The sequence below is a fragment of the Pinus tabuliformis genome, chromosome 1_1 (assembly GCF_031772625.1).
Source record: "Pinus tabuliformis cultivar Carrire ecotype Pingquan chromosome 1_1, CPIR1, whole genome shotgun sequence".
Taxonomy (NCBI): Eukaryota; Viridiplantae; Streptophyta; class Pinopsida; order Pinales; family Pinaceae; genus Pinus; species Pinus tabuliformis.
The window spans coordinates 294572643-294581047 of NC_142297.1; positions in this window are offsets into that span (position 1 = coordinate 294572643).

Sequence of the window (8405 nt, forward strand, 5' to 3'; positions counted from 1 at the left end):
TTTCCTAAAATAGAGAATGATCATGATGCTTGAAGACATTTTCAGCCTTCTATTTACGTTTCGAGCCTAAAAATGGCATGCCGTCATCATTTTTAACCCTAAGACTCACATGTGTGTGCTTATAATGGTAGCTTATGTTGTAAAGCTACTGGGCTGCCTTGTAACCCTAATTTACATTTTTACCAATCAAAAATAGAACTTATGTAGGGGATTTTTGTTATAAATTAATTGAGGTAGACCTCATATAGATGGAGACCACCTCACTCATTTGTTCATCATTACTTATGGAGAACTCAACCTATCTTAGAGATTTTATCCTAGATTGTTGTATCTTGTTACTTTGTAGAGATGTGATCTTTTTTGGATATTTGGCAATAGGAAACTAATGCTTGTTGTGGGGAAATCATTTTGGGATAAATAAGGCTTGATTTTTGGATATTGTGAGCATGTTTTTATTGAAATTATTTTATAATTATTGCACGTAATGTTGTTAGATCTTCCTATATTCCATGTCTAAATGTTGATGTTTATATGAAATACTTAGTGAATTTTTGTACGCTTTAAATTGTATCCTTGAAATTTCCTAAAGAACTTCCCATAGAGCTTTTCTCTAGTAAATTTATCCCCACATAAAACAATAGCTAGGGTTATCAAGCGAAAGGCTAGGGCTTTCCCCCTTACTCCCTTTAATGATTTAATATTTCCATGGTTAGATTCCCTTAAAACTCCATCATCCAAGTAGATAGAAGGCACAACCATCCATATTGATGGTCAAGAATCATAAAAACTCACCCTTTTTTCCTCTCTCCTAGAATTTTAACCCAATAAGGAAAGTTGTTGCGGTTGGGGTCTAAGGCCAAATTTAAATAAGACATGATTGTTGATCTAGTTGGAGGTTGTTCTACCTTTCTAAGCCATAAAACATCAAAATACAGCAATTTTCATTGTTGGAAATTGGAAGTCCCTCCCTAGGGATGACACCATCACCCTATAGGCAATTTTAGGGCTAGGAAAACCCTAATTTTGCATTAATTCTTTAACATAGGGTACCATGAAGGTTTGTGGTTCTTTTTGTTCATTACATCATTCAAACCTTCTCTCTCCCTCTCTCTCTTGTACAATTAGTATACATCAAAATACCTAGGTTACAAGTCCATATTTATAAGTTACTTCATAGGTACGTTACTCCTTATCTAATAGTATTGAGACTTAATATTAGCCTAAGTACCTTAGGTAAGCTTATTGAAGTATCATATTTGAAACATAGACCTGAAATATTCTTTTGGTGACCTAAACTGGGAAGCCTCCCATGTGGTAAAATTTCACTAAAAAGCATAAGATGGATTATTGAGGTGACAATGGCATCCACCTCATTTTTTTATCGTAGTCTGGATTTTTTCTTGTTAGTTATCTCACAAGACCTGCCAATTATTGAGGCACCCATTTCCATTTTCTAGCTGTAGCGATCGTAAGAGTAAACAACAAAAACTTTCACAGCCATATTTTGATGACACTCTCCCATTTCCTTTGTAGCTCGGTCAAATGAGGTAATACTCTTAGCCTCCTATACCAATAGGGTTTCATATTTCATGATTGACAGTGGAAGTGCTAAAAATGTTCATCTTTGGTGATACAAAGGTTCCATTTTTGTGGACAAATTAAAAAGTTAAAAAATGTAAAGAGGGTATGCCTTAAAAGAATAATCAAAAGGCAAGAAAATGAACTGGTCAAAAGAAAAAATAATTGAAATGAACCCCAGAGAAAGACCAGGAAAGTGGCCAATCAAATACCACTGTTATCTTGATGGATGGCTCAACAGTTCAAGCTGGGCCATGCCATGTTTTAAATTTCTTGTTTTAGAATAGGTAATGAGTACCTGTTCAAACAGTTCAAGTTTGACAGATGACTAGCTGGATAGAGAAAGGAAGGAGCCCACTAGCTTAATCTGGGCCCTTGGAAGATATAAGGGTAGATTTAGATAGGAGGGCAGCAAAAAGAAAAGAGCATATGAGGGTTTGCAAGTCTAAGTGCACCCTCCCTGAAGTAACAAAAAAATGCTAGGTACTAGGTTGGGTAGGTAGCCAGAAGTTGCAGAATCCTGATCCTATTCAGTTTTTGCCTTGATCAAGGAGGCACATCTTAGCAATTGCAGAGGTATCTCTGCAGCATTTATAAGGCAAAGTATAGAAGCATGACTAACTCCCCCTGTTCTCCCCAAAGACTCTCTTTCTAACATCCCCTGGAGGACTTTAGGACCTTCCTAAAAAGTCCTCCTTGTATTTCTCCTTGGAAAAATTCATGACAGGTTTTCACTTTCTTCTCCAAAAAGAAGCCACATTTCTTGTGGAAAATCATTCCCCATCTACTTCTAAAAATCTAGGTTTACTCACTAAACTTAGTTTTCTAATCCTCACTTTCAATCTTTCATATCCCCAATTCACATTGACTTCTAACTTTATTATCTAAATCCCTAAGTGCCCCTTTTCCGCTACTACTATAGCACTATTGTCATAAAAGCCCAAAAAATATGTAAATACTCCCCCACTTGGGCATTATAGCCATATTTTCAAAATGTGGGGAATGCTACAGAATCAGAGGTGTCTTGTATTTGGTTCGTTTTAAAGTTGGGGATTGAATTAACACTTGGTTAGTTCAATAACCCGTTCCTACCCTTATCCGCTTTGCAAACCCACAACATTGCATTATCCACGCCCTTGTATAAATTTTGTTAAAAAACCCACTTTTTGCCGCTTTTTCAAAGTCTGTGTTTCAGCGCGCCCCACCAAAAAACAAAAAATATTAAAAAAATCCCCGCCGGGTCCCGCCGTATCACCTTCGCACATCCGCAGCCCGTCGTCTGTCGGATCCGGGCCCTCCCATCCGACGGCCCACATCGATTTCGGACCACCCCTTACATCCGCCCTTTACCGCCCGAAATTTGTCAGAGGGTGACGTAGGGCAGAGGACACGTGCCCGCCTGTTATTGGAGCGAGTGACCTCTGACCATTACCGGGCCCGTACTCTTAGCAGTCCGATAAATGCCACTAACCGCCTTTGATTACAGCTGTCCCGCTCCCGCCCCACATCATTGCCACATCAGCTCTACCTCACCCCACTCCCCGCCATTCCTCAGACCTGTCCGCCACATTGCCCGTCCACGTCACTCCCAATCACCAGGCGCCACGTCACTCCTCCGTACCTTGTCGGACCAATGATGTCATGATGACGTCATCCACTAAAAGGCGCCAAATATCAAATTTTTATATAAAGTGCGCAAAAAATCATTTTTTCCCTTTTTTCGCCGAAATATGCACTGTACTCCTGCATGAGTGTTTACGTTGCTTGTCCGTCAACTCTAAAGATTGCTCCCTCGCTGTTGGCACCGTGAATTCACCTTTCTATCAACACCATCTTCATACTATGCCCATGTATTTATCAATTTTCCTTTACATGCCTTGGTCCTTGCATAATTCACTAAAGCAAAAAAGAAAAGAGGGAAAACACAAGAATTGCTAGGAATCCTCAGTAACTGGAGTTTCATTTCCCCACTATAATCCTAAATTTGCCTACAGAGGTCCCCCATTGGGCACAATTATCACAAATTCACAGCCTATCGCGCATTCGCGAATCTAAACCATTGCCAGACAAATCCACTGAAAAAGTAATTCTCAGTCCCAGCATTTGCTCTTTAAATCTCTCCCAGGAGCATTTCACCTCAGTTTCACCCCAATTTACCTTGTCCGCTCTGCAAATTTCCCTGCTCATTGAAATTCACCGCTCCATATTGCTTTTCCCTAGAAAATCAAGTTCAAATACAATTCCAAGTATCAGTTGACAATGGAGACTCCGGTGGCATTAAACATTTCACCATTGAATGCCCCACATAAGGACCTGGAATGGTTGGCCCTTGCAGACAGAGATTATCAGATGAGAGATACTGTAGAGTTGTGTAACAAATACCACATAGAAACAGTTTGTGAGTTAAGGAAGAAACACAGAGATGGTACAGACCTCCTGGGAATCTGGAAATCCCATTTGCCAATCTACTTTCTCCCTCAGGTCAATGAGTTCCCTGACTTGATTCACCAGTGCTGCACAAACTATGACCCCAATCAAAGGGTTGTTCTGAGTCCTTCAGGTTCTATCTTATTCCATATTACTCCTGAATCCATAAACCAAATGCTACAGTTTCAACCTACAAAGCCAATGGTTCCTCTTACTGTGCAGTTTTTGCTAGAGCAGGGTGCCAAGCTCTCCAACTCACAAATTACCAGAATTGGCCAATTTTTTATGCTTCCAGATTTCCAGCCCCGACAGCCTCCCCCTTATCTGCATGTCTGGTTCAATGACATAGGGAGACTACTAGTAGACATGATATCCTTCATCCTAGGGTTCAAAACCAGTGAGTTTGTGGATGAGACAACATTGGTAGTGCTATCCATTTTTACCTCAGGACAGCCCCCTGCTGTCCAGTATGACTATGCTACATTTATAGCCAAAAAAATTCATGAACAGTTCATGAACTTGGAGAGAGAGATGGTATTCAAATACACCTCCTATATATATCATCTGCTATTATACAATCAGCCTGATAGCTTTCCTCTTTTCCTCAAGAAACTAGATGTAAAGGGAAACAGAAGGTCTGTAATGTTCTGGACATCAGTCTGCCATCATATTCATTACTCACCATACAATTACTATGAGTTTATTGACCTCTTCATTCATCCAGCCTTGTCACTGCTGCAGAGTTCCCCTCCTCCTAGACTCACTAATGATATGCAGAAAATCCTCCAGCTCTCTAAGAACTATAGCATTGGAGATTGGTACTTTTACCAAGACCACATAGTGATCAGAATATATGGTTGTGAGTTAGCACCATACAGGCTACCAAAGTATGTTCCCATGAGACTCTTTGCACTAGAATACTTCAGGCAGTTCGGCAATGCAGATATGATTCACTTCCATAGCAGAAATAAGAAGGCACAGCTGAAAATTAAGCATAAATTGGGTCCATTCATCTTTAATAAGAGGGAAGAAGCTTGGAAAGAGGCATACAAAATGCTAAAAGACCTCCTCCTCAAGACCAGCTTCTATTGGGCACCCTATGACCCTAACCATTTCATAAGCCTCAGAAGAATCAAGTATAGGCTTGCCACCTATGATCATTTTAGCATTCCAGAAATTGAAAAACATGCTAATCAACTAGAGTGGAGGGAAGGCACCTTAGTGGAGGATTATTCTGAAGAAGAATTAGCAGAAAGAGCCATTAAAACTTTAGAAAAGGCAGTTGACTTGGAATATTTTGGACAGGTTTGGTCTTCAGGCCCTCAGCATCTTGGAGAAGCTGCCTCTTCATCCACCGTTCCCCAGCAGCTTGCCAAAACAACTGATCAAGCAGCAAACATGGCCAAAGGCAAAGTAGTACAGCAAGAGGAGTCACTTCCTAATGTGGAGCAGCAAGTAGAGCAGCAGGAAGGTGCAGCCAAGGAACCTGCCTCCATAGAACAGCAAACACAAGAGCAAATCCCTCCCAGACAGGAGGTAACAGTTGAATCCTCAGTTTTACAAACACCTGCTAATGAGGAGAGAACAAGGAAAAGGGATACGCAAGAGGACACTCCTCTTACTACTTCAACGGACCAGCAAGGTGAAAAAAGACAGAGGCTAAATCCCTTTTCAGAGGAGGAATTACCAGAGAGACCAACTGATACTGTGCCCCCTCCTAGCATTGAAACATCGGCCAGCTCCTTACAGCAAGGACAGGACATGCCACCTGGGGCAGAGGTGAGCTCTTCAAGGCAGCGATCTAAGGCGGACTCTAGCATCAAGCAGCAGTTCATAGATATCAAGAAAAGGAATGAGCCCCTCAAATACCAAATTTACAACCAACTCTTGAAAATGGCACCAACTAATCAGCAGAGATTAATGTCTGGTTATGACATTCAAGAACAAAAAATGACTCTGAGTCATTTCAGGCCTACTATGCAGCAACCTCAAACAGCTGCCGATTATATCAGAACTAATTTGGAAATTTTTTCCAAAGACATCCACCCCATGGATCAGATTGAGCTGCACAGGCAGACCGGGGAGATGCTCTATTCCACATTAGCTGATAAGATCTTACTGGCACACCAATTACAAAATTCTTTACACAATACTGCTGCTCAACTCGAATTGGAAAAGGCATCATCTCAAGCCAAGGACAACAGAATCAAGTCCTTGGAAGAGATCATTATAGAGTTGGGTCATGATCGAAAGGACCCTAAGGGTGTGCAGGCATTATTAAAGAAAAGAGATGAAGATATAGCAGCTATGAGAAAGCATATCAAGCTGCCAGCTACCCTTCACCCTCAGACTGGGGAGGTAGCAAAACAAAAGAAGGATTAGGATGTGGTGGCTTTACTCCTGAGTTTATACAAAAGATTGATGGAAACAAAGAGTGCACTGGAGGTAGCATTGAAAACAAGACAAGTTGAATTACTAATGCAGCCAGCACAGACATCTGTAGCAGGCCCTCCCACAGGACAAACATCAGAGGCAGGCCCTTCAACCTCAGCACCAGCTACAGGAGTATCAGCGCTAGCAACAACACCAGAAGAGGGACCCAGCCTAAGCATGCAGAACATGATGAAGGAGCTTGAAGCTTTAGAAGCATAGATGGCTGAACTGCAAGAGACCAAGGATAAATTGGCTGCCATTGAAGAAAAGTATGATAAATCAAAGCAGAGTGTAGCTGAAAAAACAAGAGAGGTAAGGGCTCTTGAGAAGAGAATAAAGGAACTGGAAAGATAGCTCTCTCTTGATAAAGTTGTAGTTGAAATCAAGAAAATCCTGCGGGCCAATATTGGTCAATCTATTACAGACCAGTGGCAATTTATTGAAACTATCCACGAACATATGGATCTCATAGGCAGGGCCCAAAAAGAAAGTCAAAGAGCAAGAGCATCTCTAGGCAATATGCCTGAAATAGCCAACAGGATGATCAATGTCCTTAACAATCGCACTGGCCCCCAGCTGGTAGCAATGGGTATCACTAACAGAACTGATACCATTTTACTCGTATAGAGAGTGCTTACTTTGAGAAATCATGTACAGAAATTGGACAGAAGGTGTCAAGAAATGCAGACAGAGGTGAACAAATTCATTGAGAAAATTACAGCATTACATAACAAAGGTCTTCCCAGCTTGGTAACCAGTGCAGGAAGGTTACTATCTCATGAAAACTATGCCAAAAGAGTCAATACATATGCCACAAACCAGATCACTGCATCAGCAAGTGTCCCAGAGGAAACAGGGCCTCCATCTGGGCAGAGTCTCTATGACAAACTAGAGAATTTGTTTTTTATTATGAAAGAGATTAGACATCTTTTTGAAGTGCCTCCAAACTATTACAAATATACTGAGGCAGATGAGACTTTTGGCATAATCCTGAGGCACCAATTGTGTACACAGGAATGGTGGACGGGCATGATACAAACACTGCTGTGAAGAAACAGGTTTTTCACCAAATTTTTGTATATCGGTCACAAGTCAGCATTTTCAAGAAAATTAATATATTTGCTCTAACTGGGAAAGGAGTGGAAAAGGCCAACTCGGCAATCAAGTTTGACCACCAAAGCAGGACCGAGAGATGCAGATGACGGGGTTGAGATAGCCGCACCACGGCAAAGCAGTAAAGGGCGTATTACTCAGAATCAATACGAAGCACCCGACAGACCCAGTTGCCTCCAAAAGTCAAAGAATTTCTGACAGAACTGAACAGTCATTCATTGCCCATTTAAAGTAGCAATAACTATTGCATCTGCTATTCTTGAAAGTTGGTAAAGACAGTTATTGAGCAAATGACTCATCGTTAAGATATTTTGTAAAACGATTGTATATATATCCCCACGCATAAACTTATTGGGGTTGTTGATTGTTCTTCTGAAGAGCTATGCTGTAATTTCAGACTTTTAATACAAGAAGCTAATGGAATTTCTGAAGTTCTGAGTTGTTTGAAGTGTTGTGGTGGGCTTGCTTGCTGCTACAGGATTCCTGCGCTATTTCATGTCACAATAAGTTTTCTGAACCATGTTATTATGTATTTCGTTCTTTCATAATCCACTTATGTTGTATGTTTCATAGGTTTAGCATTAGAGAAAAAGAATAGTCCAGGATTTGTTCATTGAACACCCTTGACTCAATCTCTGCTGTTATGAATGTCTTCTTCAGAATTAGTTATGAATGTGAAATTCTTAATTGCTCGCATTTACACTGAATCTTTCATAGTAAATACTGTTCAGGAATTCTGATCTGCTCCTGAGTGATATTTCCTTTCTCCATATCACAAGCTTAGTGAAAGATTCTTAGTTTCCTTCTCATTGGCTGGAAATAGTTCATATTCCACAATTTGAAGATTGTTTCAT